Here is a 20,380-nt window from a genome sequence, read left to right as displayed (position 1 = left end):
AAATTGCGTCCCAGGTAACTGGTTTGGTCCCCAGCCCCAGGAGAACGACAGGGGGCTGGAGGGGCAGACGCAGAGCCAGCAGCCAAGGCTTTGGTGAGCTCACTGCTGTTTTGCCACCAGGCTCCCATGTGGCCTCAAATCCCAGAGCAGCTCAAGCATGTTTTGGGAGATGAAGGGTTATTGCACAGGCCACCACCCTCTCACCACCGTACTCACCTACACAGAGCTCCCCCTCGTTGAACTCCCCCTTCGTCTGCACAAAGGGGAACTTCTGTGCAGCTGGGGCCCACATCTGTCCTGGGGAACCACACTTCCATGCTTGACACTTACACCCCTCATTCCAGAGGTGCCCCTCCAGAGCACAGGGGTTTTCTTGGTCTTTCTCGCACAAAACCATCCTCTAAGGGACTTATGTGGGAGATCCAAAAGAGATGAGGCCTCCAGAGGTGCCAGAGGACCTGAGACGGGGAACATCTCTGTTCTGCAGTTTGCTGCCCACCCAAAAGAAACCCTGCACTTCCAGGGTCAGCTCCAAGGGGCCAGGGGCAGAGGAGGGGAGGACAGTCCAGGCCAGCAGAGAGTCCCCACCTGCTAAATCTGGTTTCTCAAGCTGGCAGGGGTGGGAAAGGGGGGAGCTATGAGTGAGGTCCCAGCAGTACAAGCCATTTGCAGCTCAGGAGGAGACGCCACTCTAGTGCAGAGCTTCCCCTGGAGGCAGGACCCAGCAGAGCCCTTCGACAAAAGCCCTCCCAGCTGGAGGAACAATGTTGGGTTTGTGCGGGGCTGCACGACGCCCAAGGTGTGTGTGAGGCCCAGAAGATGAATGGCTGCACTGAACAGCCCTGTGTCCTTGCGACGGGGAGGGGGGGGCTGAGGCTCTGTGAGCATGAAGGGGGGTGGACACGAGAAACACAGAGTTTCTAGTGTTGCCCAGAATGAAACCTGAATGGAAAGGGAGGGTTTGGGAGCCCTGAACACTCAGCCTGGGGGAACTGGAGGAGGGAGGTCAGAGATGTGTGCTCACAGCCAGGCTGGAAAGGGCTGAGGCTCAACAGCAGCCCAGTCCTGAAAGAAGAGAGTTTCTAGCTGTTTTCCCTCCCTGCCATATGTTGTTTTGTTTTTTCCTGCTGCTTCTGAGCCTTCAGCACCTGGGGGAATGGGAAAGAGCCCTCAGGCCAGACTAGGAAGCTGGACTCCTGGGTCCAGTTTACTGTTCTAGGACAGAGGAGAGAAGGACCCAACTCACTATTTCACTGTCTCAGTCACTTCACTGCTCTGTGCCTCAGTTTCCCTACTGACACTTGGAAAGGGTATATCAAGCCACATCAGGGCAATGATTTTATGCAGCAGAATAATTCCTGTACCCACTGATGGGAGCTGACCTACGCCTGAGATAGTCACATTGCTTCGGGACATCTGTACCTGCCCATGCACCCGTCCTCCCCGCTCCACCATACTACCCCTTAGGCACTGACCTCACCTGAAGGACCAGCCCCTTCCTCAGGACTAACTTCAGAAGCTGTTCTTACACCAGAGACACAGCCAGCCCTAAACCCAGCTGTTAAACTCACTGGGGAAGTTCTGTATCTTTTTTTCTGAAGGGCATCATGCCCCTTGAGAAATACCAGGCAATGCCACCAACTTGGGATCTCAGGCTCCCCTTTGGGGTGTTGGGGGAACAGTCTACAAGGGCAAGGATGCTGAGCCAGCACAGTAATCAACACAGATTTAGCTGCTGCTAAGGGGATCAGTGGAATAAAGGCAAGCTCATCCATGTTATCTGGCAAGCTACATCAGTGCAATCCAAAGCACAGCCATTTCCAGGTGAAGTCGTATCAGTTTCAACTGCAACAGGCTTCCCAAAGATGATCTCAAACCCTGTCTGGAGCCAAAGATTGGAGTATCTGCCCAAGCGTGGGGAAAGGAGACATCAGATGTCCAGGACGCAGCCCAGTTGCAAGACAAAGCCCAGGGGCAAAACCCAGGGACAGATAAATCCGTGTGCTGAAAGCAGAGGGCAGAGCTGATTTTAGTGGGGCAGGGAAGATCACCAGGGAAGCATTCACGTCCACACAACAGCAACTGGGCTGGAGTCCAGAAGACAAGCCAGAGCAGACAGAGGGAAGCAGCAGGGCTCCTCTGCTGTCTTTCAAGCAGGGAGAGTCTGAACCCCAGACCACATCTAAGGGCACCGCACACCTGGGCCGCTGCCTCCTGCTGTGGGGAGCACCCAAGAGTGAGGTCCAGGCTCCCTCTCCTGGGCAGGTGACACCATTGCAAACGCCTCCAAAGAGGAGGCTCAGAGGCCTCCAAGCCCTGAATCCCTTAAGCTGCCACATCCCAAACCACCCCCTCCTTCCTTCCAGCAAGCCCAGCCTCCCGGGAGAACGGGAAAACATCGTCCAGGCACTGAAAAAGAGGACACCAAAGTGTGGTCAAGATCTTTCCCTGAATGCTTCAAGAGGGTAGAACAGTGGCTGAGTACAGAGGTAGACTGAGACACAGAGGTTTGCCTGATCCTAAAGCGTGTTCCTCATCCACCAAGAGCTCACATCCTGGTGGAAATCATGCCCGGAACCCAGTCTGGCTGGCCCAGATTTGTTTCACCACACACAGACTGCGATCTCATTCCTTCATAGCCCACACACACTTTCGAATCAGTCTGGGGATCTGCTTGGGGAGGGAAAAATCGGTTCCCAGCAGAGTTACCAAGAGTGAGAAACACCTCCTGTGATCAGATCCCACCAGTCCAGGGAATGAGCCTGTCACCTTCCCCTCCTCAGTGTCTGGCTTGGGTGGCCAATGCCAAAAAACTCTGGCTGGGGGCTGTGCTGCCAGCCCCACTCTGAAAAAGGCCATGGACCATTTCTAACCTGCAGAGACAGATCATTTCTTGATCCTTTTAGGGCTGAATCCTGCAAGAAAACACTGAAAATAACTTCATAAAGAGATGAACCATGTTTTCCTTTGGAAACTCAGCTTTCAGCCCATCTGCTCCCCATGAAACAGTTCTCCAGCTGCACGTGGTAGCATTTCTGGTTCTCTCTGTTCCCTCCAGATGTAGGGATGCTCCTCTGGGCAGAAGCAGAGATATTCTACTGCTCCCTGGGGCACTGAGCAGCCAGGCTCACACAGACAAGTACATTTAGACTGGGGAAGTCTGGCACAAGCTGTCTTCATGCTCTGTACCGGAGGGGCAGAAAAAAAATCCCTCCACATGTTCTGTGTTGTTAAATGTGTGGGAAGTGAGATGAAAATGTGTTCCTGAGGTGGTGAAAGGATGGCCTAGAGCTCTGTAGAGACTTTCCACTACACTTAGTCCCACTGAGGGCAATTGCACTCTTCCAAAAATACCCTCAAGCCCACTCCAATTTCCAACCGAGTTTAATCTGCCAGTTCCAGTTCACCCGCAGCTGCTCCCCCTGGTTCCAGCTCATGTCTGGAACGACTCCAGGAGACGGGGCACAAGACAGGAGGAAAAAGATGGATCTTTCAGGCTCATCTCCCAGGCCTGCTGCCTGGCACAGCCTTTTCCAGGAACTGAAGCAGCTCAACCAAAGAAATCAGACATTGGAAAAAGGAACTCCCCTAGTCTTGGGGACAGACAAGAGTTTAATTTCTTTTCCCTGCATGTTCTTGGACAAAACTATGCCTCAGCTTCTCCGATTTGGTTTTGCTTACAGCCTCAGATGGGATCAAGTTGGGGGGCGGGGTGGTGGAGGGCAAGGGATGTAATTTAGTTTTCCTAACCAAATGTTCCAGCCCAGGACAGTGAGCTGGGAATTTAGCAACCAGGAAAGAGTCTTAACCATCAGTGATTTTTACTGTCCCTGCTGTGTACTTGAGCTCGAAGCTCTCTCCAGGCCCACCAAGGGGCACCCTTGGCTGCCCACCCATCACCTCCCTGCCTCTCAGAGGACACAAAACCAGCCACACTCGCTGCGGGGAACCAGCCTCTTCCCAAGCCCCAGAAATCAGCCACGCTGGCTGCAAAGCCAATGCTCTATTTGTCTCCAGGGCACCGGGAGAAGGGAGGGGAGAGCAAGGGAAGGGTGGAGGAAAACATGCCCGACCCCATCAGCCCATCCACACCTCTCCACACGTCGTCCCTTGGCAGGGAGGAGGAGGAGGAGCAGCCGGCACTGGCTTTTTTGACCAAATAAGGCCAGGTTTTTCTCTCCGTGGCCAATCCGAGGAGGAATGTGAACACCTGAGCCTTGCCCGGTTTGCCAGGGCCCACCCTCGCCTGCCCACACCCCACACCCTGCCTCCTCGGCCAGGTGTGCCCAGCAATCCCTGCAGCAGAGGGGAGGCCGCTTCCACACAGCCCACTCCATGTTTGGCACAAACCAGGGGGGAAATTCTGCCCTGCACGATGATTTCATCACTGGGGACAGTGGCCCAGTCGGGGCTTTCCTCTCCTGCAGCCCTTCAGACTCACCAGGGTGGCCAAGCTGAGCTCAGGTTGCCTGCTGCAAGGCTGGGTTGCCCCTTTCTTTCAACTATTTCCAGTTATTCACCATCCCAGTCGTGTGAAATCTCTTCTTCTGTCCTGCAGCCATCCTTGCTGCTTCGTTTCCATCCCTGCTTGCGCCTGGCTGGCGCAGAGCAGCCCTGGGGTCTCACCTCCCAGACAGCGCCTGGGAGACAGGAGCTTCACCTCTGAGATGTCCTCAGCCTGGCCGTAGTTCAGGGGAACTGGACCACGGTGGGGGGACTCCATGCATCACCCTGTCACTGCTGGGACACCCAGCAGGACCAAAACCAGTGTGTGACAGGGCTGGGAGCCTTCTCACCCAGTGGCTCCCAGTCTCAGTACCACATCTCACTGCCTCAGTCCGAGGTGAGAGGAGGAATGAAGGACAAGTTGGCCCATCTATTGGCACCCCAAGATTAGCGAAAAGAAGGTAGACCCAAGCTGCTCCCAGCCAGGAGGGACACAGGAGAGACCCTGAGCCACCAGCCCCACAGTCCTGTCTCCAGGCCTCGCCGCCTGCTGCAGCGACACACACGCCAACTCTGCCCTGACCAAACGAGCCCAAGAATTTCAGAGAAACCAGCGCTCCCTTGTTGTGCTGCCAAGATTCGGTACCCGCCTGCCAACAATCCTGGTTAGAGCGGGACAGATTCCAGGAGAGTTGTGTCAGCTCACTGCCCTTGGGCTTTACAGGGTGGGAGTGCCAACAGGTCCCACACCTCTGCCTCTGGGCATGCCAGGGACTCGCACAGCGAGGCAGCAGCAGCTGCTGCTTCAACACACTCCCCACCCAGCCCAAATTCCTGCATATCCACAAGGCCTCACAGGCCTGGAGGAAGCCTCACCTGAAATGCAATGGCAATAAGGTTGGCCATTTGATGTTTGCCCACATTTAATCCTGCACAGCCCTCCAGGAGGGCAGAGCCCCGGTGAGGGGGCAAAAAGGGTGGGGACCAATGTGCATGGGAGGGCAGAATTTCACTCCCCGGAAGGCACGAGTCAAAATAGTATTTCCCAGCAGTCTCCTGACCTGCTCTCCCCTCTACCCACACACCATTTATGCTACAGAGCAACGTCACCCAGCGGCAGTGGGAGTCTCTGGGAATCCAGGGCAAGAAGTGAAGGGGCACTGGAAAAGCAGTGGCTCTGCCCATGAAGGGGGGGACATGACAAGCCTGTCCCTGCCTGGCAGGAGGGGCTGTGGATCACGGCCCGTGCTAACCTCCATCGAGTCTCAGCACAGATGGGGATACTCTTCTTTCCAGTGTGGAGCGTTCGTCAGGGCTTGGAAAAGCCAGTCTGTCCAGAGGGCAGCCGTGATGCCAAGGATAGATGTGCATGAGCTCTTGTCCATTTTGCTGAGCAAACAAAGGAAAACAAAAAGAAGCTCACGTAAAATTACTACTAGTGATCAGGACTGAGATTTTGCAGCTCAGATCAGGTTCTGTCTGCAGCAGGTTTCATGTGCTCCAAGCCCAGTATGGTCCAGAGGCCATTTACAACACCCACCACCCACCATCCCCGCCCAGCACAGACGAGAGCTGTGTCAGAGACAGCTTTTAACCGTGGAGCCTGACAGCCCATCCTGGCACGGGCTGCAGACCTGCACTGGCACTGCTAGCCCAGAGACCTGCTCCCTTCAGCCTTTGTGGCCATTAGCAACCAGAGCTTGTAACTGGAGTTCGGTGTCCACTTGAGAGGTGATGCTGAAGTCTCAGCTCCTGCATCCTCTCTGCCAGCTTCAAGCATGGCTACTCAAACACCACGTATCCCTCAACATCCTCAGCAAGAACAACCAAGGGCTTGTGGTGCACTGGAGGAAGTGGAAGAAGCCCAACACATAGCACACGTCCACCCTCGGGAAATGGAGATGGTTCAGGTCCAGACCGCCCAGCTGTGCTCCCTCCCAACCCGACAGATCACTCCAGTGCAAAATACACCAGGCAGCCTCCAGCCCTGATGCAGCACAGCGAGTGGAGATCCATGGAGGGGCCTGGGCGAGCTGGGGCAGTGCCCAGTGTGTAGGGCAGGGCAACAGAAAATATTTGAGAATGCAGGTTGGACGGGATGAGTCACACACGAGGACGGGCAGTCCAGCTGCCGGAGCTGCCTGCTCAACTCTCCACCCCTACCAGCACAGTACCCTGGGAAGCTGCTCACCGTGGGAACTGGGATATCGCAGCAGGCCAAGCGGGTACAAAAACATGGCTGCTGCTGAAAGGAGATTAAAACTGTCCATCTCTGCAAAGCAATGACTTAGCGAGAGGAGCAAAACCCCAGAGCTCAGCAGGTCTAGGTGCTTGAGATTGGCTGCTCAGCCTGGCAGGATCCCCGTGGCAATCAGCCAGGTATTCATAACATAATGGGAACAGCGCTCACCCATTCCTGCCGGGGCCTGCGTGTGTTTGCGAGATTTCATAGACACACCCTTCAATTCAAGGCTTTGGAAAAAGAGCTCAGCACCTGGGGAGGAGGGGGGAGAGAGAAAAAAAAAGGGAAGGAACCACTTCAGAGCTGAGGAATCCCAGCCGTGACTCACGGCGGGGCTCTGACGCAGGAAGCAAACGGGGCTGGGAACACTGGGGAGAGGGTCAGGGCAGCCAGGCTGTGGCCCTGCAAGGGGACCCTGCAGGGCAAGGCAGCCCCCTCGGCGCAAGGAAACCTCTGCTCGTGGCACCCAGCTCCTCGTGCAAAGTGAGGCTGGTGCTATCACAGCGCAACTTCTGCTCATGGGAACAGGACTGGCTTTTTTTTTTTTTTTTTAGCATTAGCAAACCTGGCCTGCACGTTTCCCAGCTCTCTAATGCCCACCTTTAGCCGCCTCTGTGGCACTGAGATCAACTCCAAGAGTCCCAAAATCTCCTTTGCCTCCAACATTTCTCAGGCTGGTGATATCCCAGTGCAAGACCAAGACCTTCCCCAGCTGGGAATCTCTGCCACCCAACAAACACTGGCCCATTTGAGCTGCCCCCCTACTACACACACAGGAAAACCATTCACACTTCACAGGGAATATACAACATCTGGGGCTTGGTTTCCAACTCTTCCAGAGCCTTATCATGTAGCCAAAGTGACCTGTCAGCTCCTTTGTGCAGAAGTGCAGTAGGGCTGAAAGACACCACTACCGATGTTAAGAAGGCTGATTTGGAGCCTTTTGGATAGTTTGCAGAGGTTAGAAATACCAGACAAGGAGTAGGATAACACCTATTCCGATCCATAGCTGCAGATCCACTCTAGATTTACACCTGCCTGTTCCACTGACCTCAACAAGGTGTAAATCCAGCATTCCCTGAGCACTTCACGGGATAGAGGGATGCTGCACCAGTTTATCCCCCCAGTGCCAGCTCGCCCGGTGGGTGACACTGTTTTAAGTCCCAGTGCCTGAAGTCAGAGCGAACTGGAAGATCAGTTGCTCTCCTAGTTCAAACCAAAGCTCTAGCCTACCAACAACAGAGAACATGCAAAAACTGGGACCCCAAAAGACAAGCTAGACAAGGGGGAACAACTCCAAATGGCTTTTTGTTTTAAAGCAGTGAACCACAAGGCACTACAAAAATCCTGAAACTCATTTAGCCTTGGATTTGCCATGGGGAAACCTGAAACTTCGCAGCATGCAATGTGTTTACCCCTCTTAAGAGGCAGACCCGAGGTAGCATCAGACAAGGCCTTTGCCCCCACAAAGGGTTTTGTGTTCAGCCTCCACGTCAGTGCTTTCTCCAACCTGGTGGAATGCACCGAGGTGCTGTGGAGTCTCTGGATGAAGCAGGACGACTCCATCCATACGTGCTCTGCTGGCAGCTGCCCGGACAGCCAGCTCACGCTCATGGCAACAAACACCTACGGGACGTGTTCTGACCTGAGCACCAAATTCAGTTCTCCCTGGAGGATTCGCCCACATACATATCTGGAGTGAGCTCTGCAGGTTATACAACACACGTTATCTAAGGCAAGCGGATCCAGAGAAATGCCCCTGACTTTGCAAGGTCTTGGGGGAGCCCATCTGGACCAAGGTAGAGTATTCGGTGGTTGGCAGGATGGAATTTTAATACAAAATATCTGACTGTAACCCAGAAACATGAACTTCTGCCTTGCTGGAAGCTTCTCAGTCCTTGACGAGGCCTTAAGTAGAGTAAGAAGCAACTCAGGGTTACATCTTTGAATTTATAAACCAGCCCTTGACTGCAGCAACGTTCCAGCCCTCTGCACTGGTTAAAGACCTGGCTCACAACTGCAAGTAGCCTCTTGGCTGCAGCTCTTATTCACCACTTAGTTCTGGGAAGGGTCAGCATTTCAATCTCTCCTTCCCAAAGTGGGCTGATCCATTCCAATCCTGTTGCTATCCCAACCAGGGAAGACCCCCAAATTCTTCACTCAAGCAAAGAAAAGAACCCATAGCAGCCTGGCTGTGCTTGTCCATCCAGGTCCTCCAGCAGCACAAGGCAGAGGCAGCATCAGCATATGTTGTCCCTGGGCCTCCTAAAACCCTGCTATCATCACAACTCCAATTCCAAGATTATCCCTAGGTTTGTACCCGAGGCAGGTGCTTGACAGCGTGAACAGGACAGAGCTGTTGGGACCCACTTGCAACAGTACTGAGGATGCTGCTGCCCACAGGCAGCAGAGCTGGCAAACTAAGCCTAACTTCAGCCCGACTGTTCTCAACGCCACACCACCACTTTGCTCCCGATTTATACTGCTCGTAACAAGCTTTGGCACCTGCCCCTTCTCTGTCAGCTTAAACTTAAGTGAAATAAGCACAATTTCAGTGAGCATTGGCTACAGCAGCACAGCGAGACAAGACTCCCCATGGATTTTATGGGACCTGGACCAGGCCCCTCAGAGTTACTTGTGTGCCAATTTCTCTGCAATTTACTCAGAAGTGTGAGCTTTTTGCAAACCATCCCAGCCATGCAAGGAATGGGGTGGGGATGTTTTGACATGGAGTCCTGGATCACTTACAAATCCCACCCAGCTCCCTCCAAACTCACCTTCTAATGCTCTCTACGTGCTCTTGTTTCTCACCAACACCAAGCAGAGAGCAATTCAGATAGTGTCATTTAAGAGAAAACAGACTGCAGGGAGCAAACACTGCACAGACCAGTGTGAATATGCACGTAATGCTGCTCAGGAAAGACAGAGGCAGCTGCTACAGAAACACTGATTTCCACTACACACTGAAGGGTTACAAAAAAGAAACCCCAGCCTATCAATTGTTGGTTGGAAGGGAGGGAGGACTTACAGGCCATAGGGGTCTTCTCTCTTCAGCTCTCTAGAGTTTAAAAGAAAACTGTAGGGAGTAAACACTGCCCAGACCACAGTGAAAACGCACAGCTATCAGGCCCAGGCACAATCTGTGAACGCAGCATCCCAAACCATTCCCCTCACCAAAAAAAAACCCCTCAAACCAAAAAACCCTAGCAGGTACAGAATTTGTAACCAGATGTATTTAGCGGCCTAACCATTTAGCATTATATTCCCAATAGGTTAAGCTAATCGTGTGTACATCACTAATTTACTAAAGCATCCTCACATTACTCGCCTTATTTACTTTGCTTCACCTTTGCTGCAGGTGGGGTCGGAACCAAGACTGACAGCATTCTCTTATTCCTCAGTTAAATCCTACCCTGTAAGAAAAAATTCAAATTCTTTCTACATTTTCACAACAAACAGCTGCTTCTTGTAAAGCAGAAGAGACACGTCTAATGCATATGTAAGCAACTGCCCCTGTTCTCAGTGTGTATGTCTAAGAAGCCTTGCGGAATCACTTTTGTTTAGTCTGCAGCAAGATCCAAATCCAGTTTCAGATGTGTATCTACATTTCACAACTGGCCTTTATTTCTCTAATGCACTATCCCAGCCTTTCCACCTGAATCCCAAAACCTGCAAAATCCAGCAGGTCTTCAGATCTGGAGCTCACCGGCTGCACCACAAACCTTGCATTCAAAGAATCATCCGGGTTGGAAAAGCCCTTGAAGCTCCTCCAGCCCAAGCGTGACCCTCCCCCTGACCCCCCCAACTCCCCCAGATCCCTCAGCGCTGGCTCAGCCCGACTCTTCAACCCCCCCAGGGATCCCGGGGACTCCCCCCTGCCCTGGGCAGCCCATTCCAACGCCCAACAGCCCCTTCTGCACAGAAATCCTTCCTCAGAGCCAGCCTGACCCTGCCCTGGGCAGCTTGAGGCCATTCCCTCGGGGCCTGGCGCTGGGGCCTTGGCTCCAGAGACTCATCCCCCCTCTCTGCCCCCTCCTGGCAGGGAGTTGCAGAGGGCCAGGAGGTCTCCCCTCAGCCTCCTCTTCTCCAGACTGAACCCCCCCAGTTCCCCCAGCCGCTCCCCAGCAGACCTGTGCTCCAGACCCTGCCCCAGCTCCGTTGCCCTTCTCTGGCCACGCTCGAGTCATTCAATGGCCTTTTTGGGGTGAGGGGCCCAGAACTGAACCCCCTCAGCGAGGGGCGGCCTCCCCAGTGCCGAGCCCAGGGCTCAGATCCCTTCCCTGTCCCTGCTGGCCACGCCAGGGCTGGTACAAACCCTGGTGAAGACGCCTGAGGCAGCCCTGCAGAGCAGTGCTTTCAGTCCTGACACTGGTGAGGGCTTCCTGATTTCCCAGGAATGTATTAGAGTTAGTAACGGTGCCCAGATACTCCATGAACCATGCCACGGAAGGACAGAAAGGCCAGGAGTGACTTTGATACTCCTAAAAGGGCAACGACAGCTTTAGCTAGGTATGTTGGGGTAGAAGCAGCCTCCTGGCACACACATTCATGTCCCCCAGTCGATGCAAATACTGCTCTGAAGCAAGAAGAGCGATCGGGCAGGCAGACGGCCCTTGGGCTGGAGAACCTCAGGAGACGCAGCCAGCTCAGGCTTCTTCTTCCACCTCTCTGGGAAAGGAGAATTCAGAGGCTGGGCCGCCCAGCCCCAGAGGGCTTTGTCAGCATTGTTTGCAGGAGGGAGCAGGCCGTCGCCCCGCCTGGCGCTTCCCTTTGTGCATTTGCTGAGCTCTGATCTTACGGCGTCCATCGCCGTGGGGAGGGAACTGCTTGCAACCAGGGCAGACGGCTCCAACCTACTTTCGCTGGGTTTTGCGCAGAAGGCAAGTCTTGCAGGCTTCAAAGCTTCCACATCAGCAAATTGTCTGACAAGTGCCTTCCCTGACGTCTTGTCAAAGAAACGCCAGTGTAAGGGAAGTGGAGGGGGTGTTCTCTCATACGTGGAGGCGCCCAACTTCTGTGTTATATTCAGGACCAGCTCATCTACCACTCGTTTCCTTTCCCCCAAACCCTCAGGCCCAGACCAACCTGCTTTTTCTCCCCCATCTTCACTGCCCCCCAGTTCCTGTTTTGCCATCATGCAACCACAGCGCAGGTGCCTCAGCCCCACAGCAGGTGCACATGCAAAGCAGTTCCTGTGACTGGGAACGGGGGGGGGGGCGGAGAAATGAACCGTTCTCCCATCTTATCACAACCAAATTTGTATTTCTGTTATACGATATCCACAGGCACATCATAGAGAGGAACCGGGGTGAGCTGCTCTCCATCACCTCCCTCCAAGAGAGCCAACGGTCCCTTTGCAAGTCTCTGCACTTTAAGAGACAAAGTCTTTAAGAGCACCCTCAGACAATATCACACACAGGGCTGTAGTCGCCAGTGATGGACGCAGTGGGCCCACCTACCCTGGGCACTGCATCAGAGCAGGGAGCTGAAAGGAACCAGGGTCTGCAACAACCAGTTGCTCCTCTGATGACAACTGTGACCATCATCAATGTACTTCTACGGGGAACATCAGGCCCTCTGGAAACCTCCAGGTACCTTCTTGGTACAGGGCTCCTCTCCTCCCCATCTCTACACACACACCTGTACATATACAACATTATTCAGATTTACTAGTGGCTTTACAAGCATTTACACACTCAATAAAGCATTCTTTCGCCTCGCAGTTGTGCCAACTCTGTAAATCCTTAATACTCTTCCTTTAGAACCTGGAAGAGAATCAGGCCACCTCTACCAATACTGTTTGCTGTAGTTTATAGCTTACAACTCCTTAAAAAGACTTTCCTCCCTCTCCCCTAAACCTCTCCCCTTCTGAGTCATGCTCTGCACAATGCCTGAAGTCAGCACTTCACACAAACCAGCCGAAGCTGGTCTTTGGAAAAAACGCAGACACATACATGCAGAGCAGGGAACAGCTACCAGCCAGGACCTGCAGGCCTGGCAAAGAGCAGAGCAAATATGCTGGTGACAGCACCAGCCAGAAACGCAGATCAAGAGAGAACACAGAGAAGTAGAGCAGCTCTCCGCTCTCCACCTCCCCCGAAGGCAAAGATCAGTGTTTGTGACAGTAACTCGTCACCTGGGAAACTTGGAAACTTGTGCCATGGGAGAGAAAGGCCTAGCACAGGCCTGTTTTGTCCTTTGCATTACTCTGTTCTCTACCTACAGCCCATGGAAGTGCGTCCTTTGGCCTTGGGAATGCCCCCCAAATTACTTTTGCACTGATGTTATTCAAGGTCAGATGAGATTTCTACTTTCAGCATTGGTAGTACAACCCTCAGGAGGAAAGAGCTCCAGGAGCTACCCCAGGAATATCTAATCTGTTTCGTAAGTCTCACCTACATTTACTCTCTTTCTTCCTCCTTCCTCTCACGTAAAGAAAGATTTTTGCTTCAGCATCCACAAAAGATTCCTCCCAGGCATGTCCTGGAGTCTTTTCAACCCTGATTTAGGGAGGTCTAATACTTGGTAGCAGCCCCAGACTCCTCCAAGGAAGATACCCAGAGGTTTTTTTCTCCCTGAAAGGGCACTCTCTTCTCTGGGATCTGCCCAAGATTCCTCCCAGACATGTCCCAAACTGTCCTGAGCTCTGCTGCAGGGACCTGAGATCCCAGATAACAACCCCAGACTCCTTCAAGGATGCCATCTGAAATATTTTTTACCTTCTGGGGAAAGCTCTCCAAAGAAGCTCCAAGGCTCAGCACTGTGAGGTCCCTGTTCCCTCTCACCCAGCCGTAGCCTTTCAGACTCTATCTTTTCCATTCAAGGCTCAACACTTCACAGAATCACAGAATTGTCTAGGTTGGAAAAGATCTTGAAGATCATCCAGTCCAACCATTGACCTAATACTGACAGTTCCCAACTACAGCATATCCCCAAGCGCTGAGTCGACCCTACTCTTAAAACACTGCCAGGGATGGGGACTTCACCACCTCCTTGGGCAGCCCATTCCAACATCTAACAACTCGTTCTGTAAAGAAATGCTTCTTAATATCTAGTCTAAAACTTTCCCTGGCACAATTTGAGGCCATTACCTCTTGTCCTATCACTTACTATTTGGTTAAAGAGACTCATCCCCAGCTCTCTGCACCCTCCTTTCAGGGAGTTGTAGAGGGCCAGGAGGTCTCCCCTCAGCCTCCTCTTCTCCAGACTTCATTTCACATCCCCATGCTCTCAGGTTCAGCACCTCTGCTCTCTTACAGCTTTTCCATAAAGGCAATGCTTGCCCTGAGCACTGTACAAGATCTCACGGAAGAAGCCACACCGTTTTGGAAAGTCCCACAGGTTGGTTGAGGCAAGGCAGAAAAAAATAAAAGTGCTTTGACATGTCACCATGGTTGCCTTGTCCACAGAGACGATCAGCAGTGGGCTCAGAAATGACCCAGGGCAAACCAAAAGCAGTTCTCTGAGGCATTTGTCCTGAGTAACAACTATGGGTATTTTAAGGAAAAGACTAAGGAACACCTGTTTAAGTAATGGTTAAGATGTGGAGTTAAAACTCAACCTGAGTCAGTAAGGAATGCACTGCAGGTCCCGCTCTAGGGGCTGGAGGACAATAAATAATTCAGCACCTGCCCTACTTCGCCACCCTGGACAAGAGGAGTCAGTGCTGGTCAGGTTGGGAATGTCCAGTTACTCCTGCAAATCAGTCCCAAGAGCCCTGGCTAAAAGCCACCACACACATCCCTGAAAAGCCCTCCCAACTTTCCAGTACTGCCCTGCCAATTCATCTGCCTGCACGCACTGGCAGCAGCAAGGTCTAATCCCTGACACAAGGCAAGGGCAGCCCTGCAGAGGGGACCTCCTGGCTCTGTCCCGGCAGGGTACGGCAGCTGCTAAAGGGAATTGCTACTCTCTAGGTCGGGACTGACACCAGGCCCACACAGGGCAGCTCACACCCTGCTCCCCTGCGCCCTTTTACGCTCAGGCTGTGTCACCTGCTCTGATGGGACACAGAGATGCTGGCTGTGTTAGAAGGGTACATCAAAACCTTCGCTCTCCTCTGTGCCTTCTTCACAAAGGGTAAGGGAATTCTTCCCCAACACGCAACCAGGGATCTCTTCCCTCACACTAGCCACTTCACAGACGAGCTTTTCCCATCACCATCTCACATGCTTGAAACAGTGATCTAGGAGGTAACTGAGATTAAAGGGACACAGAGAAAGAGATGAGCAGTCTCAAGGGCCAGCCAGGAGAGGAGCCGCCCTGCTTGCTTCCTTTTGATCTCCGCAGAGAACACCACGGAGCTGCCCTTCTCTTTTGATGTGTCACCCTGCAGCTTGTTCTCTCGCAGGAGGGCAGGCCTGTTGCAGCATGACTGCGCCTGGATTTCAGCTGCTGGGGTAACAAAGCTGCATTTCAGCAGCTTCTATGTATTTCACAGACTTCAGAGTCTCTGGGTTGACCCAGGGGTGGAGGGGAACTGAGAAGGCCAAGAAGGGACACCACCCTCAGACTCAGCTTTAACTAAATCCTTGTCACTCACACAGAAGGCACATAAAATGCTAGCCTAACAATAAACCAGAATTAATTACTATGGAATCACGAAGCACTTCACACCAGGGAACAGAGCAGAGGATCTGCAGTGCCATGTCTAATCTTCAGCCCACCATATATATCAGATTAAAGGGGCTTTAGTCAATTAGAAAGGCACTTAACTAAAGCACATTCTGCTACAAAAACAGGAGTAAGATCCCTCCTCACCTTCCCTGCTTCACAGCAAGGTCCCCACACTACAGCGATGGGGTTTAGAAAGCTCTACTGCTCTGAAAACATTATCACTCAAAATAAAACCTCCTGCTCAAGAGTCAAGCTGCTCTGTGAAGGATCCGAGGATGGAGTGGTTTTGTTGCAAGTCAGGATAAAAATCCAGGCAGCTGATAATAAGTATTTTATAAGACTGATCTGCAACCGATTAGACTCAGATTGTCTGGTCATAACAGATCAGGTCTGCGTAGCATTTTGGATTCACTCAAGGGCTTATCATACCAGCTGTCAGGTTACACTTCCCAGGGAAATAAAGAGTGCAGATCACAGGTCCAAGGAAAGGAGCAGCTTGCCCAAGTTCTGCGGTGACAAGCCTAAGAAAGGAACCCCTACAGCCCAACCTAGAACAACAGCCTTTTAGACCTGAGCACCTTCAGTTCTTGTCAGAGCATTATAAGCATATCCCAACCACAGACCATGACCCCAAGCTTTCTTCAAACTCAAGACCCCTTTGGAGTCCAAACCTAGTGTGTGACCCAGATCTAAGGTAACAAGGGCACTCCCACATAAATAAATCCAAGAAACTCAAGCCTGAGTTGATAAGAGGATTGGTGGCAAAGCTCCTGCCCATAATACTCCAAGGGGTTTTTGTGCAAAGGCCTGTGGGAAACCAAACCTGCCATCCATGTTAGCACAAACGAATCCAATGAACACTGAGGTGCCTCTAACGAAACCCTGAAGACTAAAGCAGAGGCGGGACAAACTTCCCACATGGCATTTATCCATTTATCCACTAGGTCTAGAGAAACTGCGCCTAAGCCTGGGACACTCGAGGAGACCATTCTTGCCCAGACATCAAACTTAAGTGGACATGGGTAAGCTGCATCCATTTCTGTAACCAACAGGGCCGCTAATGCTGCTGGGAACAGCTCATCTGTTTGATCCCCTCTGACCTCCCTGGCTCACCAAACGCTCCTCACTTGCGACAAGGCCAAATAGGACCAGCCTTCAGCACACGTCCAGAGCAAACCTCAGACTCACACCTCGGATTTGTGGTTGCTTTTCCCACCAAGCACCCCCAACTCTGCCAAAAGGGCTCTGTCTCTCACACCACCAGCTCACCCACCAAATCAAAACTTTGCAAGAGAACTGGCTCACACCTGGTAGAGAAAAGACATCATGTGTTTGGTTTGTGGCTGTTTTTTTCTCAGGTTTCCACACTGCCAGAAACCGATGCCCATATTTCCATGGGCTGACACCTCTCACTTTTCTCCTTTAATTCACAGGCAGCAAAGTGCCAGGAAGAACAAGAATAAACTTGCCCTCAGCTGAGCAAAGGAAATCCGAAAATCTGCAGCTTCTGCCGTACAAGCTTGTAGTGACAAGCTGCTGGGTTCCCGGCTAGAGGAAGCTGCTATGGGAGCAGATATGTTGCTGCCAACTCTCAGTTCCTAAACTTGATTCCTCCACTCTTGGGCTGGTCACACGTTCTGGGGAAAGTTGAATTAAACCATTTTTTAACCCATGTCACCATTCAGAAATGCCAACGAACAGCGTCTGCAAGGCTGTCAATACATACATGCCTAAGAAGGAAAGCAGACAGCAGGGAGATAGGTGCTTACAACAGCCTTTTGCTCTGGCAGCTGTCAGCATTCAACTGATAAAATTACTGCTGTTGCACCATATTTATGCACTAAACTTTCCCCCACTGAGCACATCTCTTGTACTCATCCAGCACAAGAATCTAGGAAACAACAAACTGCCTCTTACCATAAGCAAGAGTTAAAATTAAGAAAAATTTAAAAATACTAAAAAAAAAGACCTCTCATTGACTCTATCTAAATCTTACTTTCTACAGAGGCTGGAAGCAACTGCAGAATCATCCAGAAACTGGAACCTCCAAGTTCTCAGCCCCAACTTTGATGCTAGCTTACGCAGGGCTAGATGCTTCACCTCTTCTACCTAGATTTTTCCATCCAAGGAAGAGGGATAATTAGTTGCAACTTGCTACACAGCAGTGGCATGAAACTTAATTAGTCAGAGCACTTTGAAGGTATGGTACCTAATTAATATCTGCAATGGCTGCAGTGATTATTATGAACAATGGCACAGCTCACAGCTGATGATACAGCTCAGCTCATCAGTATTTTTCATTCTCAAAAGTGCTGTGCAAACACACAGCCAATATTCCACATCAGAAATCCCCACAGTGGTGGGTGGTTATCAGCCTCATTTGGTGGACAGAAAAACTGAGGCAAGGTCTGATGGAGCCCAGCAACAATCACAAACCACAGAGCATGGGAACTCGGCACTTGCTGCCGGGATGGAACAGGGCAGCAGTTTCACAGTCCCGTCACTGTACCCTGAACCTTCTGGGTCTGTTTGGAAACACTCAGCTATACGTGCTCTGTGCAGGCATGGAATTCAGTGTGCTCCTGTAAGCGACCATAGGGTTGGAGCTTTGAAGGGGGGAAAGAGCATCTCTTAACTAACACAAATAACGTGGCACAGGACAGCTACGGGACCTACACACCAGCACAGGCCAATGCCACATGCTCCCAACTGAGCAGTGGGAGCACAGAACCTTCCCCCACACCCCCAGGGAAGCTGCATCTCCCTGGTTTTAGCAGCAGCAACCACCACCAGGTTGGTCCCATCCCTGGATCACGGAGTTGAGGAGCGAGCAGTACTTTCAGCACAGAGGCCTCTGCACCTTCCCAGAGCTCAGGTACCCCAAGCCCCGCCAGGGTAACCACCCCCAGAACTCACACAAGGAAGGGGCATCTTCATTTCGCCAGCTGCACGATGAACAATTACCAACCAACTCTGCAAAGTGCTCTCAGCACAGAAGTGTTGGTTTTAACCCTCATCTTTACGTTCATTCTGTCCTGCCTTCAGGAGACCTGGGAACATATTTTAGGCACATTGCAAAATGCAGAGAGAGTAGAGTATATATTAAAAAAAGAAATCTCCAGAGCCTTACACAAGCACTGCAGTTGAGATCCAAAGGCTCTCTTCTATCACTGTGTCATGGAGCTGGGTTCCCACCTGTCTCATCTCCCAACAGCCTCCTGGAGAGCAAAAGCAGTAAGCTGAAAAGAAAAGAGATATTTTTTTTTTCCCCTTTCTCTCCTGTCTGCTAAAGGACTGACTCCATTTTGAGCTCCTTAGTATGCCAAGAACTGCACAGAGATTTGTCCTGACATTATTTTGAGCTGTATTTGTGTCAATATCCAAAGGACAAAAAACTAAACACACTGCTGTGCCAAAGCCAAACGGAGCTAATTTTGGAGCTCAGCCATTTCTGAGACAGTGGGACATATTGATATTAGCAATTTAGTAGTACAGACTTGAGAGACAAATAAGAAGTTATTATACTGTTACACACACACTGGGCCAGTTTGCAGGTCTGTACACAGCCAGCCTATAAAGACTGGAAAAAAAAAACCAAAAAACAAAAAAACACCCCACAATCTTTAAACAAGCAGCAGCTCAAAAGAATCCCCCAGGCAGATACTGATCTGTCACTCAGTGTACAAGGAACGTAAAATAGGGTCTCTTTAAAGAGGAAGGTCATTCTAGATGGGTGCGGGGGACGTCTCCTGGGTGTAACTCTTTGAGTTGTCTGCCTTCCTAGCAACTGTTTATAAAATTTTTCACAGGCAAGTGGGTAAATCCCCGGAGAAAAATGAAAGGCAAGAAACCCTATTCACCCCTTTAAACTTGTGCACTGAACAGATAAGTCCAGGTCTATTTTATAAATATTTCAAAGTTCAAAGAAAACAGCAACTAATATTGACACAACCCAACAGAAACATCCCAAGGGGGAAGACTGTAGGTTGCACGATACTCCAGTGCCACCAGCCGCACAGGACAGGAAAGAGCAGCTAAGCAGAATGAAAGGGGAGGCTGAGCTGCCTGGCAGCCCTGGGTGAGCCACCACCCCTCGAGTCAGCAGAGCTTACTGTAGATTATAATGAATGCCAGACGAGGTGCTTAATTATCAGTGATAAATGTTCTATATAAACTGCAAGAGAGATCAGGCACTTGGGTGAACCCTCAGGAAAACACATGACAGATTGGTTCTCCCTTTGCTCCCACAGGGATAGGGAAATCAGTCCAGACTGAAATGTCTTCTTTAAGAAAATTAACAGCCACCACCACCAGGAAAGGCACATTTGTCTGCAGCTGAGAAGGCAGAGGAGCTCTCAGGAATCCTGGTGGGACTCCTAAATATTTTCTATGTAGCAGAACACTGGAAGTTTCATTTATGTGAAGAGCCTCAAAGCCTTTCTGTGACTCTACTCAGTCCCTTTAAACACACGTACATACACACACAGAGACTTTTTTCACAGGTCTGTCCATGGATCCCAGGGGCTTTTCATCCAGGAGGCTGTGGCCAGGCAGCCAGAGCACTCACACGCTTCACTCTTTCATCCGAGCTCATTGTGGAGGAAAGCAAAGTCTTCCCCGCCACCTCCCTCCACTATCACTGCATGAGCAAATAACAAGGAAATCCAGGTCAGGACAAAGTAAAACACAATCAAAGTTCCTCTCTGCACCTGCACACAGGCTCACCTGGGCACAAGAACTGCTAGACAAGAGCAGCTCCCAGAGGAATGTCCTCCTGTCCCCTTCCTCTAGTGCTGAGCTCACCTGACACAACGTTTACAGCACCTACACGGGCTTCCCTCTTACTTCGCAGGAAGCAGTGGAACCCAGAAATTCTTAAGTCATCAGTTATCTCTCTCTTGGTGTCATAGTCTACCCAAGTGAGGTTTTTAATCTGTTTAGACAACACCATCGAAGCATGACTCCTACTTGCTCTCAAAGCTAACAAAACCATGATGTATGAACTAAAGCTCTATTAAACAAGTGAAGTTAAAATATTTTCCTCAAGTTTTCTTTAGATTCTTTTTCTTTAGAAAA

Source organism: Athene noctua, chromosome 30, assembly GCF_965140245.1.
Source record: "Athene noctua chromosome 30, bAthNoc1.hap1.1, whole genome shotgun sequence".
Taxonomy (NCBI): Eukaryota; Metazoa; Chordata; class Aves; order Strigiformes; family Strigidae; genus Athene; species Athene noctua.
The sequence above is the reverse complement of the archived record's forward strand: the minus strand, read 5'-3'. Positions refer to the sequence as shown.